Source organism: Tympanuchus pallidicinctus, unplaced genomic scaffold (assembly GCF_026119805.1).
Source record: "Tympanuchus pallidicinctus isolate F22 unplaced genomic scaffold, pur_lepc_1.0 scaffold3, whole genome shotgun sequence".
In the NCBI taxonomy this organism is placed as follows: domain Eukaryota; kingdom Metazoa; phylum Chordata; class Aves; order Galliformes; family Phasianidae; genus Tympanuchus; species Tympanuchus pallidicinctus.
In genome coordinates, this window is record NW_026294747.1 from 27,590,311 (window position 1) to 27,607,602 (window position 17,292).

A 17,292-nucleotide genomic window follows, 5' to 3' on the forward strand; every position below is an offset into this window, starting at 1 on the left:
CTGTCCTTGTAGATATGTTTGTGTGGTTGATTTTGTCCACCCATTCAACCGAAGGACCAACAGCCAAACATGCAAAAGATACTGGGATTTTCCTGTAAGTAAAACCATTTGGAATATTTGAAATACAAATCCAGGAATTCTTTGATTACTTATGCTACGTTTCTTTATCTAAGGCTTCCAGACAGATACTTTTACTGTAGCAAGCTATTGCTCATCATGTTTGCATGTTTGGCATGCTGTTATCTGAATAAACTAACGCTTCAGAAAACACGGAATGAACAAACAGGAATTACTTTGTGAAGGAATTTCACACTGCGTCACTGTTGGGAAAGCTGGGATGTGCTCCGTTGTCTTTAAGTGTCTGTGTTGCTTGCTTTGTTAAGTTTGTGACCTTACCAAAAACCTTCCAGAATGTCCACTGCCCAGCCTAGCACCTTTGAGATTGGCAAGCACAATACTGGAGATCTTGAGTGCTTGTGATTACCTTGCATGTAGTTTAAATAGAGTCTGTGAATGTTGCTATTCATTTTTTATTCCTTGTTGTACATCGTCAGTGCTGTTCCATAATGTTCTCTTGATTCTCTCAGCAGTGGCAATAATTAAGGTGAATGTAGACCAAATAATGCCCCTATCTCCTTCTAACCCCTCACCCACCTCATATATTTTGAGGTTATACACAAGTTAATAATTTTTGTTGTGCTTGCAGCCATCTTACTTCTGAACCTAAAGCCCAGTCTATCCATAGATTTGAATTGCTATATATACTAATAAAAGTCTTCTGCTTTTTAAACTTGTTTTAAGTTGTGTGGTTGAGGTGATAGCAGTTCGCAGGTTAGAAAAGCAAAGCAAATGGTGGTTATTGAGGATGTTGACCTGTAGTTGAAAAGCAAGATGGCAGGAGCAGGCTGGGAATGTGCCTGCAGCAAAGGCCAGAATTCCTTATTGAGCTGGTTCATCTCACTTGTGCCACCTGGTGGCTGAACTTGCGACCACTGCTTGTGGAGTCATGGGATGGGCATGGAAGGGCTTTGGTTCCACTCAGAAGAGAAAAAAAGTTCATATGAAAACTGATGTGAAATAGAAGTGTGGTTCAGAGTGAGGAGAAATGTACAAAATAGGTTACCAGACATCTTCATTAAGTATGCTTGCCATCCTTTCCTACCTCTTAAGGGTTATATAATGTGCGTTTCCCTAAATTCTCCAGCTCTTTTCAAGATGCTACTCTTCATTCTTACCCATGAGTTTCCTAGAAGCTGCTTGTAGCCCTGTACATCCAGTCAAAGCTGGGCGTAGTTGTAGGGCCAGCAGGGTGTTTGGGAGTAAGAAGTGGAGTAAGTAGCATAGTCCTAGGAAATACTGCTAGTAGCTGTTGTGCTGGGAACAGATGCCACTGTAATTGCCAGCCTCGCCTCTTCAGCTCTGAACATACTCTTGCAGGACATTTGCCATTCATTTTATGAGCAAGAATGCGCAGGGGCTTCAGGATTACTTTTTAATATGTTCTTTTTTTATTATTTTATTTTTAATAGTGTAGGTGGTGTCTATTTCTCTATGAGTTCTACAGCATTTGGTGTGTCTATGTTATTTTTTTTAAATACAATCTTTGTGTCCCTTAGGAGGTATAATAGCCCCAGGGAGCAACCCCTTTGAATAAGAGCAGCTGAAGGCAAGGCTAACTTATACGGAAAGGCAATCTAAGCTGTGAGGCCTCAGAGCCAGGTGGCCTGGCAGCGGTGGGCATTGCCCGCATGTGCTGGGAAGCAGCCTGGAGCTGGGAAATGTTTGGACTGAGGCTGACTCAGACTTTTCCAGTTTAAGTAGCCATCTCTCAGGAAGCTGTTTGGTTTGAGTGGGAGATGTGGTGCTGGGAATCTGCCTGACAGACTGTGCAACTTAGTGCATTTCCCAGTCAGGTTGGCGCTGACCTGCCTACTACAGTTGCAGCTGATGGGCACACAAGCAAGGTGCTCTGCACATTAGTTAATAGTGGGGATGCAGCAGATACGCTGACTCCATGTATGGAGCCACTCCAGGCCTGCACCTGGAAAGAACCAAAAGGAAAGGGCATGGCCTAACAAGCTGGGGGTTTTGGTTAAAACAACACCAAATAATGTGCTGTAGTGAAATGCTAGGTAATGGCAGCTCTATAGGTCTGGGTGGACTCAAGACGTCCAAAGGATGATCACTGCTCCTGATTTACTGGGCCTACATGTGAGTGAGTGATGAGGGAGAGGTAAGAGGGCAAGGTAAAAGCCACTCTTCAAGATTAATCAGGGGCTTAAAATAAAGAGTTTGATTGGGATTGAATGATGCTCTGGTGTGGTGTAGCGGCAATTTCTCGTAACAAGGGTTGAATCTCTTTCTCCATCTTAGAAAACCTGTGTGCTGCATGGGTATTTGGCAGTGAGCTAGAAAGATGCGAATCAACGTGCTTCTATTTGTGGTGTGTGTGTGTTTGTGTACATGAGATGCATCACTGGAGACTGAGATCAGGCCCAGTGGAACCGTATATGCATGCTTATTTTCTATTGCCCAACAGCTAGCACTCAGCACTTCTAAGGCAGTTGATTTCTCCTTGTGTTTCAGAGGCCTTCAGATATGGCTGGCATGGGTAAGGTGTAAGAGGTCATGCTTTTCACAACTGTGAGCACCTGCCAGTCTAGCTGAAAGTGTCAAAATATGCAGATGCTCCTGTAGCCTTAATATGGAGTTGCAGATGCCTGTGGGCCAGATGAGGCAGTGTTTAGGGAGTTAAGGAGTATTCTCATCTCCGAGAGCCCTTGCTGAGGGCTGGTGTGCCGGGGACAGGGCTCTGCTTGCAGAGGGCCGCATGCTCCCAGCCCCTCTGCTGGCAGTGCTGCGGCCATTGGCAGCAAGCAGCACGGGGCTCCTTTGCTGCTCGAGGCTTCCTGGGACCCACCAGATGGTGCTGTAACACTGCCTCAAGGAACGGCCCCTTATGGAGGAAACACAAAACCCATCTTAAAATAGCCGTGTTGACCCAAACCATCACTTTTGTGGAAAAAAAAAATATATACATATATTTGTATACCAAAAATACATAGCAGCACCCCTGCCTAGAGAACTGGAAACTCTGCTTTCCTCCCTCCGTGTGGTTTCCGCACGCTCACCTGCTGAGGGCGGAAGGAAGAGGAGGGGAGCAGGGCCTCAGCACTCAGCTGAGGTGCGTGCTGCTCACACAGGATCTGTGGCAGCCCGTGTGCCACTTCCATCCCTCTGCCATGAGGGCCCACAGAGTGACCCAAGGGCTGTGGGCCTGTTTGTCACCCAGCTCCTCAGCAGCTCCTGAAGGATGCAGGCACAGCTTCACAGCAGGCACCAGTAACCACCAGCAGTTGTGAGGAGCGAGGGGGATGTTTTCACAACTGTGAAAACCACAAACCAACCACCCAGGAAACCTTCACAGACTGTTCTTGAGGGTGTTTGCTGAGGCTTAGAAGTAGCAAAGAGTTTGCAAATGCTCCTCTTCTGAACCAGAGAATTGCTGAGGAGCCAGCTGCCCAACACCTTCCTCACCCCCACACACAGACATGTACCTGCAGGAGCTGCCCAGGGCTGGAGCTGGCAGCCTCCTGCCATGGCCCTGCTTCCAGTTGGCAGCAGTGTCATTCAGTGGTACCACTCTTCTCAAGCAGATTGGTGACAAAGAAGCTTCTGGAAGTCACTTCTGGCTTGGTCTGGTGAAAGTCTCTGGATGTGCCTTCTGAGCTGATGGCTTTCTGCTTTGTTTTACATCTCCTGCCCAAAGTGTAGCCCTCTCACAGCAGGGCAGCTATTCCCTGGAGGCTGCCTTGCAGACTGCCCAGGGGCTCTGTCCCCAGGTGTGCCTTTCCTGTTCCACCCTTTCTAAACAACCTCCCCGAGGCAGCCTTTCTGCATATCAGAAACAGAACTGTGCTCACACCAGCCTCTGCCTGCCTCAGGGTTCCAGGGAGGCTGCACCCTCAGGCCCAGCAGAGGCCCAGGCTGTTCTCCTTCTTCATCAGCCCTTTTACAGCGAGGGACCTCTGCTGGCTCTCTCTGTTCACTCCCGGACAGAACAGGGGTCTGCAAAATGGCTCCCCCTCAAGACTAAATTCCTCTGCCTAAGAGCATGAGGCCACAACAGCCAGACAAGAGGCACCTGGAGGAGAAGGCTGGCCCCCAGACCACCAGGGCTCAGCTCCTGCCATCTGACAGCACGGTGGTGAGCTATTCCATCCTCTTACAGTCCTGAGAATGTGGGCTTGCCTCGTCCTATTTGTCCTTATCAGGACATCAGGGTACCTGCTGGGCTGAAAAGCAGGGAAGACAAAGGTAAATGAGGTGCCAACTGGTCCAGCTTCTCAGGGATTTTATTTACTCAGGATCTAGAAAACCTTGGGCAAATGCACAGGCCATTCTCAACAGTCTGTTTCATTGAGGATAAGAGACGTCATATTGCCTTTTCCTCAGCTTAACAGCCCACCCACATTGAGCTCTGTCCTGTGCCTCTTCTCCCAGACAGGCTGATAAAACTGGAGCTCTGCTGCTCTGAGGGCACACTGCTGCATTGCTGCCATCTTCCAAGGGCCATCATGTAGCAGCCGTGCAGTGTCACTGCCTGCTGACAGGCACTGGCCCCTTCGCATCCTCTCCTTTGCATTGCTTGCTTGTTTTCCTTCTTATTCCGAGAAGCAGCTTTATGCCATTTTCAGCCCCTGATTCTCCAGGAACAAATGCCAAACTGAAAGCGAATACTTGGGAATGTTGTCCTGGAGGTATTGACAGAAACACTTTCCATCATTTCATTTACTGAGAAAAACACCCTTGAAAACACACCACTGCGGAAAGCTTTTCTTGTCTTTGGCACCTCTGGGACTTCCAGCTTCTTCTTGGGGCGAGACCTTCACCGGGACCCGCCCCACTTCTCACTTGTGACCAAAGCACACAAATAGAGTGTAGAAAGCAGAGGAAGCGGCCGCTGCTGTCCGGCGTGAGGGAGCTGCCCATACTTCAAAGCCCTGCACAGGCAGGAAGAGCTGCGGGGCAACGCCGAGTGTGGGGCGAGGAAATGGCGGGGCTGATGGGACGTGAAAGCTGCGAGCGTGTCAAAGGCAGGACGGAAGTGTTGTAGGGGGCAGCCCTATTTTTAGCCACCTCTTGCAGAACTTTGCTAGCACTTGCTGTAGAAGAGCTTCTTCCCTTTTCCTTGATGTAAGCGGAGCCCGTGGCGTTTGGGTCTGTTTTTATTTGGCCACTCACGCAATTGCACTGACTGAAAGGTCCCTTGAACACTGCTGACTCAAAAACACCCGTGGTCACAGAATCCTTGACAAGGAGAACAGAAAGCATCTGGCACTTCCCTGTCCCCATTTCAGGACTGTGAGAGGTAGAACCCAAAGCTGAGGTTGCAGAGCGTGACTCTTAGTCATATCAACAGGGGATTTTGCAATTGGTGGGTGCGGGGTGCGAGGCAGGCAGTCTGCAAGCAAATCTGAAGTGCTTTGCAAAGCATTGGAGTGGGGTTCCTCTGCTGCCAGGCCTGCACAGCAGAGTGCAGCCCTTACTCCCTGCTGCCCTGCATGGGCTGCTCCACTTGGGTGCAAGTTTAACACAAGTGAGCAGGCAGCACATGGTGAGCAGTGTGTGGCCATGGCTGCCCTGCATCTGCCTCCTGTTAACGTTAGCAGCAACTAACTTCTCTGCAAGGCAGAGTCCAGAATGGATCCCATTGAGTTTGGCCCAGCTTGGCTGGTGCCATTTAGCTCAGGGACAGGATGGAAGAATGGGGTTGAGACTCATAGAGCCAGCATCTCATTCCTACAGTGGATAACGGATTACCTATCTGTAGAGCTCATTCTTAAGCTGGATTGATTAAGGCAGAATTTGCAATTGTTGAATGAGAGATGACAGAATCATAGGATGGCTTAGGTTGGAGGGGATGTTAAAGATCATCCAGTTCCAGCCCCCTGCCGTGGGCAGGGATATGGATGGAGAAGTGCTTTGTACTGTGACAATTTTATTTAGAAGCCAGAACTCCTTCATAAGGAGGTAGTGGGAGGAGGAGGTTATTAACAATGCCACTCCTGTCCGAAGGAATGTGCTGGAAAGTTGCTTCGGCCTCTAGATGGCACCCCTATTATTCACACGTCAGAAAACTGAAAAAGCAGAAACGCCTTCCTTCTCAAAGCTGGACTTACGGGCAGGCCTAAAACTTCAGGAGCTCGGAGCAAAACCTGCGGGCAGTCGAGATTACAGTGGGACCCATCTGGGTTTGTTTTTTCCCGTCGCCTTGCCCAAAAGGCGGAGTAAGGACTTGCTCCCCTCTGGGCTCTGTACTGGGTAATGGGCCGGGAGCTGCCACTGGGAACTCGTGCCGGCGTTCCTGAAGTCGTCTGGAAAGCGAGGCGGAGCTGCGGTGCTCTGCCCAGGGATGCGCCTCGCCCCGGGTGCCGGCGGCTCTGCTGGGAGCAGGAGGTCCGGGCTGTGCTGCTGTGTGTGACCAGAGCAGTGCTCTGCCAGAGCTATTTGCTGTATTGTTTCAATTAAAAAAAAACGCAGCCAGGCATTTAATGGCTCCCATCTGCAGCCACTCTGGGTAATTCACTTCCCACTTCAAGGTTTGAAGTCTTCTTTTCTCTTTTAATCGTAGGGACAAAAAGGGAGAGTTAATGTCCCTCATGTTGATAGATCTATCTTCATGCTCTCTACTTTAAATGAGGTTAACCAGGCTTTTGAGGGAGAAGAGTCATAAATATTTCCTTGTGTGAGCAGAGATGCTGGCCAGGGAATCATGGGAATCCATCTCAGCCAGCTATTAACAGGCTGTTAACAGACTGTCTTTCTAATTGACTTAAATGTAACTTAGTTGATCCCATTTCAATATTTCCTGAGAACTCATAGTCTTTACTTTTTCCACCTGGTAATATCCTGGGAGCTAACTGCCATATTCAAAGAGGGAGCTGAGGGAACCAGATTCCAAAGGTGCTGGTGCCCCAGGGGCAAGGCTTGGAGCTTACACGTCTGACCTGCACTGAAATCCAAAGCAGTCAGGACCGCTGCCTTTTTGAAATCCCACTGGGCCCCCTCTGGCATCTTTAATACCTCAATACTTACAGTACCTCTCCTAGTGGAATGTGTGTGCGCACAGAAGGCAGACGACATCCATAGGGTACAGAAGTGTGGCATTCTTCTTAACTGATAGTTCAGGGATGGTTCACAATACAAGAAGGATGTCCTCTTGGGGCACCTAGTGAATAGCTGTCCTGCAAGCTGGACCTTCACCCAGTGTTCATGCACTGAGCTGCAGCAGCTCGCAGCGGGTTGGCTCACCCGGTCAGAAGCAAACTGCTCAGACTGTGGGCAGCTGTCAGGTCAAGGAGCTGTCAGAGGAGCAGTACAGCCTTCCTGCTACTGAGAAAGAGCAGAAAGGAGAATAAATGTTTAAGAAAAGGGGGAGACAGGTCTTAAAATAGTTGTTAGGTTGGATTTTGCGTGTGTGTGATTTTTTGGGGGAAGGAGGGGAGGCTGGGTTGATTTTTTTATGGTTTAATAAAGTAGAAGAAAATTTATAAGAAATTTATGTTCTGATTTGAATCCTACTGATGCTCATGGGAATCCCTTTAGTGAATATTGGACCCAGTCCAAGAAAAGCAGGCTATTATTCCCCTCACTTCTATTTATCCATAGCTGTGTCCTTCTGCTTGCAATCTTGTTAGAGTTTGCCAGTAGATTTAGTCTGAGCCTCATCAGCGGGGAACCTGGATAAGAAACTATGGTCAGCTGCCTCTCAGCTCTGAGCCAGTCTTCCTGAAAGAGTGACAGCAACTTTGGATGTCATGACTGCGTGACACGCAGCTGCAACCTTGACCTGGTAGGATCTCCTACAGTCAGACCCAGCACAGGGGTATGTGACTTTTCTTTCTCTGTCATGCTCTAGCCTGCTCTGCCAGCTGGATGATTTAAGCACACCAAAACCAGAACAGCTCAATAAAATGGTTTCTGCGTGAACAGTTCAATGAAAATATCTGTGATTGGTTGTGGTAGAAAATGCAAATTAAAAACCCTTTCGGATATACAAAAGAAAGACCAGAAAATCACCCTGTGTTGCCAGGACCAGAACAAAGGCAGGCACTTGGAAGCTGTTCCCTGGAGGTGTTTGAAGAATGTGTAGTTGTGGTACTAAGGAAGATGGTTTAGTGGGCAACATTGGTAATAGGTGGACAGTTGGACTGGATGATCTTAGTGTTCTTTTCCAGCCTTTATGATTCTATGATTCTAAGCAACCTGGGCAGCTGGCTATGAGGAAGCAGGTTCCAGCCCTGTCTCTGCCAAAGAGTTTCTGGCTGCTCTCTTTAGTGTGTAGTTGCTAAACCTGTGCACCTGCCATGGAGGAGGTCAATGAGAAATCCTGGCTCTTGTTTCAGTGCCCTAGGGACATGGGAATGCTTTTGGGGAGTTTTGTACTTGCATCACTTGCATCTGCGCTGTCCTTGGTAAATGTGTTTGAGTTCCAAGAGGTTAGAGTCAGGAGTACTTGTGCTGCTTGGAAGGACATTTCCTACATGGACCAGGCTCTTCTCTGCTGTTCAGAGAGCACGACAGTGTATGGGACAGGTGGTATGAACAGTCAGTGAGCTTGGGCTTGAAGCCTGAGCTTTGAGTTATCCACTCACAAGTCTATCAGCGCTTGGGAATTCTGACTGAAGTTACGTCAAAGGTAAGTCCACACATATTAAAAGGTTAGAAATATGATTTTGGGATAACTCACTGGCCTCTGCCTCTTCTCCCATCCTACCTCTCTGCTCTGTTACTATGATGAGGATTTCATGGGACACCTGAGGAGCAGCGTGGACTAAACTTGTTCTTGGGGACATGGGCTTGTGATTTGAGCAGCAGAGTGGCTATGGTGCTCCTGGTGAGGAGGGATTAGCCCTCACACAGCCCGTCAGCTGTCTGTCCTTCCTTGCTGTTGGTCTGCTGTAGGAGGTGCAGTGTGGGAGCACATTGGGTGTGAACACAGAGGTTTCTGCTGAGGCAGAATCAAGTGGTGTGACCCCGAAAAAGGGAACAGGAGCTGCAACTTCCACCCTTGTGGGCTAAGAGGAACGACCACCCCTGAGGTCCCAGGAAGCTGCAGGCTGCTCCAGACCCACCCTTATGCGGAAAGGAACACACCCTTGCCTCTGTCTGCATGTGGCTACAGGTTCTTCGCTGCAGCCCAGCCCTCCTGCTGATGTGTGGCCTTTGGGTGGTGCGACACAGTGCTGCTGGGGAGAGGGCTGGCTGTGGTGGGCTTCCTTCTTACCTTACTGCCATGTGCTGCTCCTACAAGACAGCCTCCTGCCAGCTGGAAACCCAGCGCTGCCTCGTGTCCCCAGAATAAAGATTTTGTCCTACAGTTCCATGACTGTAATTGTTAAGCAGCTCTGTTGTAAGCTTCCCACTATCTGCCTCAAGCAGCTCATCTCTGCGGTTCCTCCCATGCTAATCTCTGTGATCTGTGGCATGCATACAGCACTGGCTGGAAAAGTCCCTCCCCTCTGCTGCACCGTATTTGCCAGAACAGGCATAACTCCAGATAACCGGATTTGAAACAATCAGAGCAGGAAGCGGCAATAACTGGCCTGGAGGGAAGGCGGGGAGTTGCCCATAGACAGTTTTTTAGAAGGGTGCCCAATCTGCGATATCTGATCTCTTTCCATGCTCCTTTAGCCCAGGTACAAAGGCAGGATGTAAAGCTTGCAGGAGTCATTTTCATCCTCTCTCCTTGGCTTCTGATTGAGTTCAGATCTGCACCATCTCTTTCTTACTTCAGCGCTGTGTGTGTGGTGACACGCATACTGACCTATGTGTGCACATGAGGAAGACCTCCAGAGCTGCGTCTGCTTCAGACGTGGCACTGATGTCACCCCACGGATGTTGCCTTGCTGTGAACAACGCAGTGGATCAAAGTTGGTGTTATTTCTTCTGTGGAGCACAGGGACCTCAAGGATGGCTCTGGTGCAGCTGGCGCTCCCACGGTGGGCAAACACAGCCCGTGCCAGCCCTCTGCCCAACGTGCCTTCATACCGCGGGGGTCAGATTGGGCCGAGGCAGGTCCTAGGTGAGTGCTCCCACTGCTGAGCCTGCAGCTTGGTCACCAGCACCCTCCAGCCAGCCACATAAACATCACCCACCGGGCTCTGCTGCCCATCCCCTGCTCCCCCAGCCAAGGGTCACGAGCTGCGGCCAGCAGTCGGCTGCCTAACGCGGCCGTGGCTCTGTGCAGCCAGCCTGCGAGAGGTCGTCACACGCCTCCTTAAGCAAACAGGGATCCACGCCAGTTGATAAATCATTTACGAGGAGAAGTCAGAAGCAAGGAACTAGATTAACCAGGTCACTGGGTGTCCTGAGGGAATGACGTGTCAGTGGAGCTGAAACAGCAGATCCCGCAGTTGCAATCTGTTGCCTTCTTCTGTCCTGACAGCAATTCATGGAAATCCCTGGAACTAGACACTAGTGATGGAAAAATCCATTAGCTCATCCAAGTCAGCTTGCTAGTTAAAGCAGTCACTCCCATTGTGCATTTTTTGGCAGAGTTAAAATGTCTCAAGAGAGGGGATTTCCACCAGTTCCTTCTCAAGGGGAAACTATTCCACCTATCGGGAAAGCTGCCTCCAGTGGTGCTATTTTTGTAAAAGAGAAGTAACTCCAAGCCCGAAAGGGAAAACAGAAAGGTTCTGATGCAGAAACACAGGCAGCAGTAGTTAGTTTTCCCTGGCAGACATGTGCCATGCACAGCACATCTGCAATGGGAACACCAGGGGCCCACGTGTGTTTATATACATCCACCTAGGTGTGTTTGTGTGTATGCACAGCCTGCCTCTCCTTCCTCAGGCAGATTATGACCTTGTGCCTCCCTGGATAATCGACGTGTCGTATCGTGATCTCACAACCAGTTTACACTTATGTAATGCCACTGGCATCAAGGTGAAAAAAACTGCTAAATTGCTTTGAGGAGGGGACAGACGCGTGAAAAAAGAAAGGCACCAGCTGATGCTGCTCCTCTGGCACACGCTTCCTGTCTGCATGGGGACATGGCATGTCCCTTAGGGGCCTCAGTTCCCCAGCTGTGTGCCAGGCACAGCGACCACCCTCCTGGGGTCTTGTGGCTGAACGCAACCACTGGCAGCACCCTGCCTGCAGCAGTTGGGAAGGTGCTGCAGTGCAGAGATATGTTGATGAGGCTTGTCGGCAGAGGCTATGGAGATTTTGGCAAACAGGATTTCAGCACCTGGGAAGCACTGTGGGACAGTGGAGAAATAAATGAGCTGTGTGATTGTGATGGCATTTAAGTCCTTATCATTAGTTTCAGAGCAAGTTCTGCATTCAGATCAATGGGTGTAGCACTCATTGCTGAGCTAGAACCTGTAGAGATAGGGAGGATTGCTCTGTGCTCCCATTCAGAAAGCTCTCAGCCACCAGAGCTGTAACTTGCAGTCCTGGTGCCTCAGCTCAGGAGCAGGGCTCCGCAGCTAGGGTAGATACAATGGCTATATTAGCAGCAAACAAACCCCACATTATCAAGGGCCCTGATTACCAGTGTGATGGGGTGTTGGCTATATGCCTCTTATGAGAAGAAGGCGGGGTACTGCCTGGGTGTTTGCCCTGGATTCTCAATTAGTTGTTTTATGTACCTCTCAAAACCTCACTGCTGGCACTGCTGCCTTCCCCTTCTAGGACACCTGACATTCAGGCACCATGTTTTGCACAGATTTGACAGCCACATACCCATCAGTTACATTGAGGCTGCTCTTGTGAGCACCCTCTGCATGTTATTGCAGGGTGGCTCGTGAATTCTATGCCGTGCAACCCTGGCTTTGGGATGGGTGTGCTGCTTTGCAGGGCTCTACTTTGTTTAGCACAAGCCACATTGAAGCACAAATGACATCTGTGAGGACTGACATGGTGTGGAAAGGGACCTAATCAAAAAAGCATGGGTCAAATCCTGGGCCTTGGCTGGGTCCCTTTAATTGCTGTAAAGTCCCAGTGCCAGTTGACCTACTGAGCCCCTTGCCCCTTGCACCGTGCAGGGATAAGAGCAGGTAAAGCCCAGTAACAGTTTAACTATGAGATTAACTCTGCCAGTGCCACTACAGAGGGTCCTCTGTTTCTCCAGACAAAAGGTGCTGACTCCAGGCTCCCCAGCACGTTGGCCCATGTTCTCCATCTCCTTCACCCACACCCTGCAGTTCCAGCCTGACCCTCGGCGAAGGCAGGGAACCTCGGCTCTGTAGCCTTAGGTGCTACTGCCTGAAAGACGGCCAGAGAAAGAGCCATCTTCCTCTCCATTCCACTACATCTACAAGGTCCCAGTGCTCTGCAGAACCACACACCAAGGTAGGATGAGATGCAGGGAGGCCTGTGAACAGTCCAGGTGCTCGGTTGTCTATCCTTCATGCTCCTAAGCACCACTGAAACCCTGGTTTCTCATGCTTTGAATTTCATGGGCGTTTGGCTGTGCAGGACCAGGCTCCTGAACTGTCCCAAAGATGACAAAGAGGTTCCTTCTTTGGGCTTCACTGTGGCAGTGAATGGTTTTGCAGCCGGCTAGGCAAGAGGCAGCTAGGTGTGAGCTTAATGAGGATGACCTGCCTCAAAGGTTTCATTTAGAAGAAGAAAGTACCAAGTGTTTTACTTAAAAATGAACAGATGTGTAGAGCGAATTCTACCCTCCACTCGGATATGGTGAATCTGATCACAGCGCATCCTGCCCAGACCTGAGAACAGACAGACAGACAGACCTGTGTCACAAAGTGGAACAGACTGATGTGAACTCACCCGCACCAAGCTGGGGACGAGTGAAACCACGCTCGTGCAGACAGCATGGAAAGCAAGCAGAGGTGATAAGGAGCGGGGGTGTTAGTTGTTGTTCTTGATTCTGCGTGGGAGAGAGGAGCAATATTGATGAAGACTGTAAACAGCAATAGGTGCCACCAAGTAATGGCAACATACAGCCCTGAATGTACAGCTGCCATTAGGCACCGAGTGCCTCTCTGCTGAACGCTCACACCAAGGGCAGCTTGGCTTCCAACAAGCGCCCAGCACTGCCAAGAGGCAGCACCCCCTGAGAACCGGGCTGCAGTCCTGATGACCGTGTGCTGTGAGAGCCGTTTGCACCGGTGAGACAAATACTTTCCTTTCACTGCTTCACAGAACTACGTTTCTCTTAGTTACTTGCACCGAGTGTGTGGGGCTGCACTAATGCAGGCCTGGCTGAGAAGGGGAAACAGGAATAGGGATGGAGACAGAGACAGGGCCAGGGCCAGCCCTGCCCAGCACGCAGATCGAGGCAGGTCCTCACAGTGCAGTGGAGTTGACCGACACCCCGGTGCAGTGTGTGTGTACCGTGTGATGTGGTTGAGCAGCACACAGTCATGTTCAGCTGCCTGCCCTGTTATTGTGAGCAGCCTTGTGCTAGTTTCAGGCGTAATAACATCGTGACATAACAGCACACCATGCTGTGATGACACCAGCACACGGAGTAAGCCACGGTGATCTGATCTCATTCTGTACATGCTGAGATGCACACTGATGGCTCCCAGGACATGTGGGCGGCAGGTGGATGGGGCTGGCACGTCCCAGCACCAGGTGGGAACATGACTCCTGGCAATGTCAGGGCTAGGAGCTCGGCTCTGCAGCTCCAGCTCTGCCTCAACTGCGGCCGATGAGTCACTGCATCTCTCTGTGCTCACTTCTTCCATCTGTGGAAAGGTGACAATAACATTTCCTCACCTTACAGGGGGTGGGAGGTGTGTGCAAGGATGAATGAATGTTTACAAAGCACCTCTGAGCAGCACAGGCTGGTTGGACTGTGACTGGGAGGAACCAGCGCTCGCTCTCCACATTGCTCCTTCCTCCAGGCGAGGTGTCCTCAAGTAAACACTTCCCTCAGAGTCAACAGTCTTCAATGAGCACAAATGAGATAATTCCTCAGGAGAGAAACAGAGTGAAGAGTCAGCGCGCTGCCAGTAATTTCAATAAATTCCGTCACAGGAACAGCGGAGTAACCTTTACAAGAGAAAAAAAGAATAAAGTAGAAAAACAAATGAGCTGCAACCAAATTTTTTTTTGTTAAGTGGTACCGTGGTCTTAGGTTTCACTTCCCAAATGGGAAACAGAACAGAGAAGTGAATCGCCTTGAAATAAAAGTGAAGTTAATAACGGGACGCCTGTAGCTGCTCACCACATCCTGTGTATGCTGATCGCTCTGTTTATAGCTGGCACGAGCCCTTCTAGACTCTTCTCTACCAAGTGAGCCGGTTGCTGAGCCCAGCTGCGTTTCATCAGTGTGCAGAGGAGCTCTGCCTGCCACAGCCATGCTGCCGTCAGCACGCCCAGCTCAGCCCTGCGTGGGCTGCATGCTCCATGACACCCTGCGACCGCTGCTCACGTGCTCGGCGTTGTGCACACGCATACACGTGTGTGCACACTCTTCCTAGTCTAGCAAGCACACACACAGGGGCGCTTTGCTTTTTCTGGTAGTTAAGAGAGATGGAAAAACGAGCCCTGCCCACGTACACTTCAGGGACTGCACGCAGCACAGCTCTGAGGCTGACATCCCACCACACCGCTCTGTTGCTGCAGCAGCCCTCCTTCCTCTCACAGAATACCTCCAGGGACGGGGCATCCGCAGCCTCTCTGGGCAGCTTGTCCCAGCTCCTCACCACTCTCATAATAAAGAATTTCCCGCTGACATCCAACCTAAATCTTCCCTCCCTCAACTTAAAACCATTTCCCCTTGTCCTGCAGTTATCAACCCTTTGAAAGAGTTGATTCCCCTCTTCTTTGTAGGCTTCCTTTAGGTATTGAAAGGCTGCAGTGAGGTCACCCCACAGCCTTCTTTTCTCCAGGCTGAACAAGCCCAGCTCCCTCAGACTTCATAGGGGAGGCTCCAGTACCCTGATCATCTTCGTGGCTCTCCTCTGGACCCTCTCCAACAGCTCCCTGTCTTGTACTGGGGGCTCCAGACCTGGACACAGTACTCCAGAACTTCCTGGAGTAACCCAGTACTTCCTTCCACTGTACCCCAGTACTTCCTGGGAGAAGCTTTGTGCTGCTTCAGGAAGCAAGGCTCAGACTGACATGTTCCTTCACTTTCCTGGTACATTAATAGACTTGCTCTTTTGAGCAGTTTCACTGAGGATGGTTTTGCCATCCACCAGCCCCACACCTGCTCCTCAAAGGGTTTTCACCATTTCAGCAGCACTTAAAAATTCTCTTCTGCGTTTTGCAGCAGCTGCATTTACAACAGACACAGTCACATCTACCACAGCGTGAATTTGTGGGTTTTCGATCCATCAGTGACATTAGAAGTGACAGACTGAGCCACGTGGACTTGGGAAGAGCCCGCATCCCATCCCTGCACTAAGGTTAGCCAGCTTCAGCCGCAACGAGTGCATACAGCTTCTCAGCTCCCAGAGCTGAGATGCATACACTGAGGGGCAGCACAAGTGGGAGTCAGAAGCCACTGGTTATTTTTCTTATTCTTATTATTATTATGTCTAAAAATGGAGCAACATTAATCATCTCTGTAGGCCCAGAGATAGCGAGTCTGTACATAGAGAAGCTACAGCCAAAAGCAAAGAAGTACAGGTTGTGCACGTGCTGTTGGTGCTGAGTGGAACAGTCAAGGCAGACACAAAGATCCTCACCTGCTAAGAAATGCCAGTGCTACTTCTGCTTCACAGGGGAAGCCAGGTAGCCATCTGGGGGCCACAGCTCCTGCTGCTGGCAGGGCTGTCCAGCTAGACTGCCATGTGCAGCAGAGCTCGGAGAGAAAACTTGACCAGCTTTGCTCTCCAAGCCCCAGAAGGTGGTCCTGGGCTTTTGAGAAAGCGAGACTAAGCAGATCCATGGGCTGGGATTTTGACATTCCCAAGTAGCACTAGGCAGCCAACATGCTCGACTTTCCAGGACAGCTAATCCCAAACATTTGAGAACTGGGTTCCAAAATACTGTCAGTCGCCTAAACAATATAATTTAAAAATTTAGAAAATCAGTAGCATTGGATTCTGTGCTTGTTTATCTTCTGACTCTTCAGTCTTTGGGCTCAACACTCTAGAATTTTCAGGTTTGTCTCTGCAATAACCAGCAAGAAAAGCATACTTTTCTTAGCTGAACACTGAGATTCTCCTGTAATCACATGATTTACAGAGCGGAATCATAAAGAAGAAAAAAGTAGCAACAAGCATGAGCAGTGGCCTTTCTTTGGCCCCACCAGTGGCTAGTGATCGATGTTTTGTGTTTGTGCACCACACCTTATCCCATGACAGAAGGCAAAGATTTCAGAGAGGACGCATCCTGCTGTCGATCCCCAAGGCCACCAGGGCTTAGCAATGTCCAGGAAACTCTGCCATGCAGCTGGGTATCATTGGGTCCCATCTCCAGCCAGCTCTCAAAAGCAGCTCACACACCGGGCCCAATTTCTCTGTTCTCATGAAGAGCACGATCTGCTTTTCTTTGCTGGCAGTTAGCCCGGGCCTTGATTCCTTCACCTCAGCTCTCCCGCTCCATGCACAAGTTTCCACCCCAGTGCAGCGCTGGCAGCTCCAAACATGTGACAGGCACCATCAGCAAGCTGTCCCCTCCCTGCTCCCTCCACAGGGCTGTGGGACATCTCCCCCTCTCCCACTTGTCTGCAAAGCTTGGAAAAGCTTGTACACTCTGAAGGCACTTCAGGTGCCTTTCTGCAGGAAGGGCTCAGATGCCTCTTCTCTGTGTCACCTCTCAGCGTTTCGTCCTCAGACTTCATTCTCTGAAGCTGTGTGGTTCTCTACTGACTGCATAAAAGGGAACAAAGGCTTGGTAGCATGTAGGTCATTCTAGTAAATTATTTACAAATGCACTCCCTTTCCGTTTCTTGTTGCATGGGGCTCGTGCAACCACACCCCGCCAGGATCTGCGCCTGTCCCAGCAGAGCCATTCATTCCTGCGCCGCGATGGCTGGGCACCCACACTGGGTAAGCTTCAGGGATGCAGCCTGGGCCTCGCCTGTTGGTGCTGGGGGCTGGAGACACAGGCCAGCCCTACCAAAACCGGCTCGCAGCCAGGGCAGGCACGCCACTCCGGTGGGCTGGCAGCTGGGCCAGGCTTGGTCCAGGCGTGAGCTCATCGGCAGATCCCATCCCATTTCCGTTCGCCCACTCTGCCTTTGGTGGGCTTTCAAACGGACCCAGCAGGGCTGTTCTCAGGAAGCTGCTTTAGGCCCTGCTGCTACGGCCCTTCAATGCAGGCACACAGGGACTGCAACGTGCAGCGGGGCTATAC

The 17,292-nt window shown here is 50.3% G+C and overlaps 1 long non-coding RNA gene across 2 annotated transcripts; it reads left to right on the top strand.

The window, feature by feature from the left end:
- Positions 1-7,471: 7,471 nt before the first annotated feature.
- Positions 7,472-14,072, top strand: LOC128086854 (uncharacterized). Of its 2 annotated transcripts, none has more exons than XR_008209552.1 (2): positions 7,472-8,701; positions 9,697-14,072. It is a non-coding gene; the product is annotated as an uncharacterized LOC128086854 (long non-coding RNA). The 2 variants fall into 2 exon arrangements; XR_008209551.1 differs by having other exon boundaries at positions 9,800-14,072.
- The last annotated feature ends 3,220 nt before the right edge of the window (positions 14,073-17,292 follow it).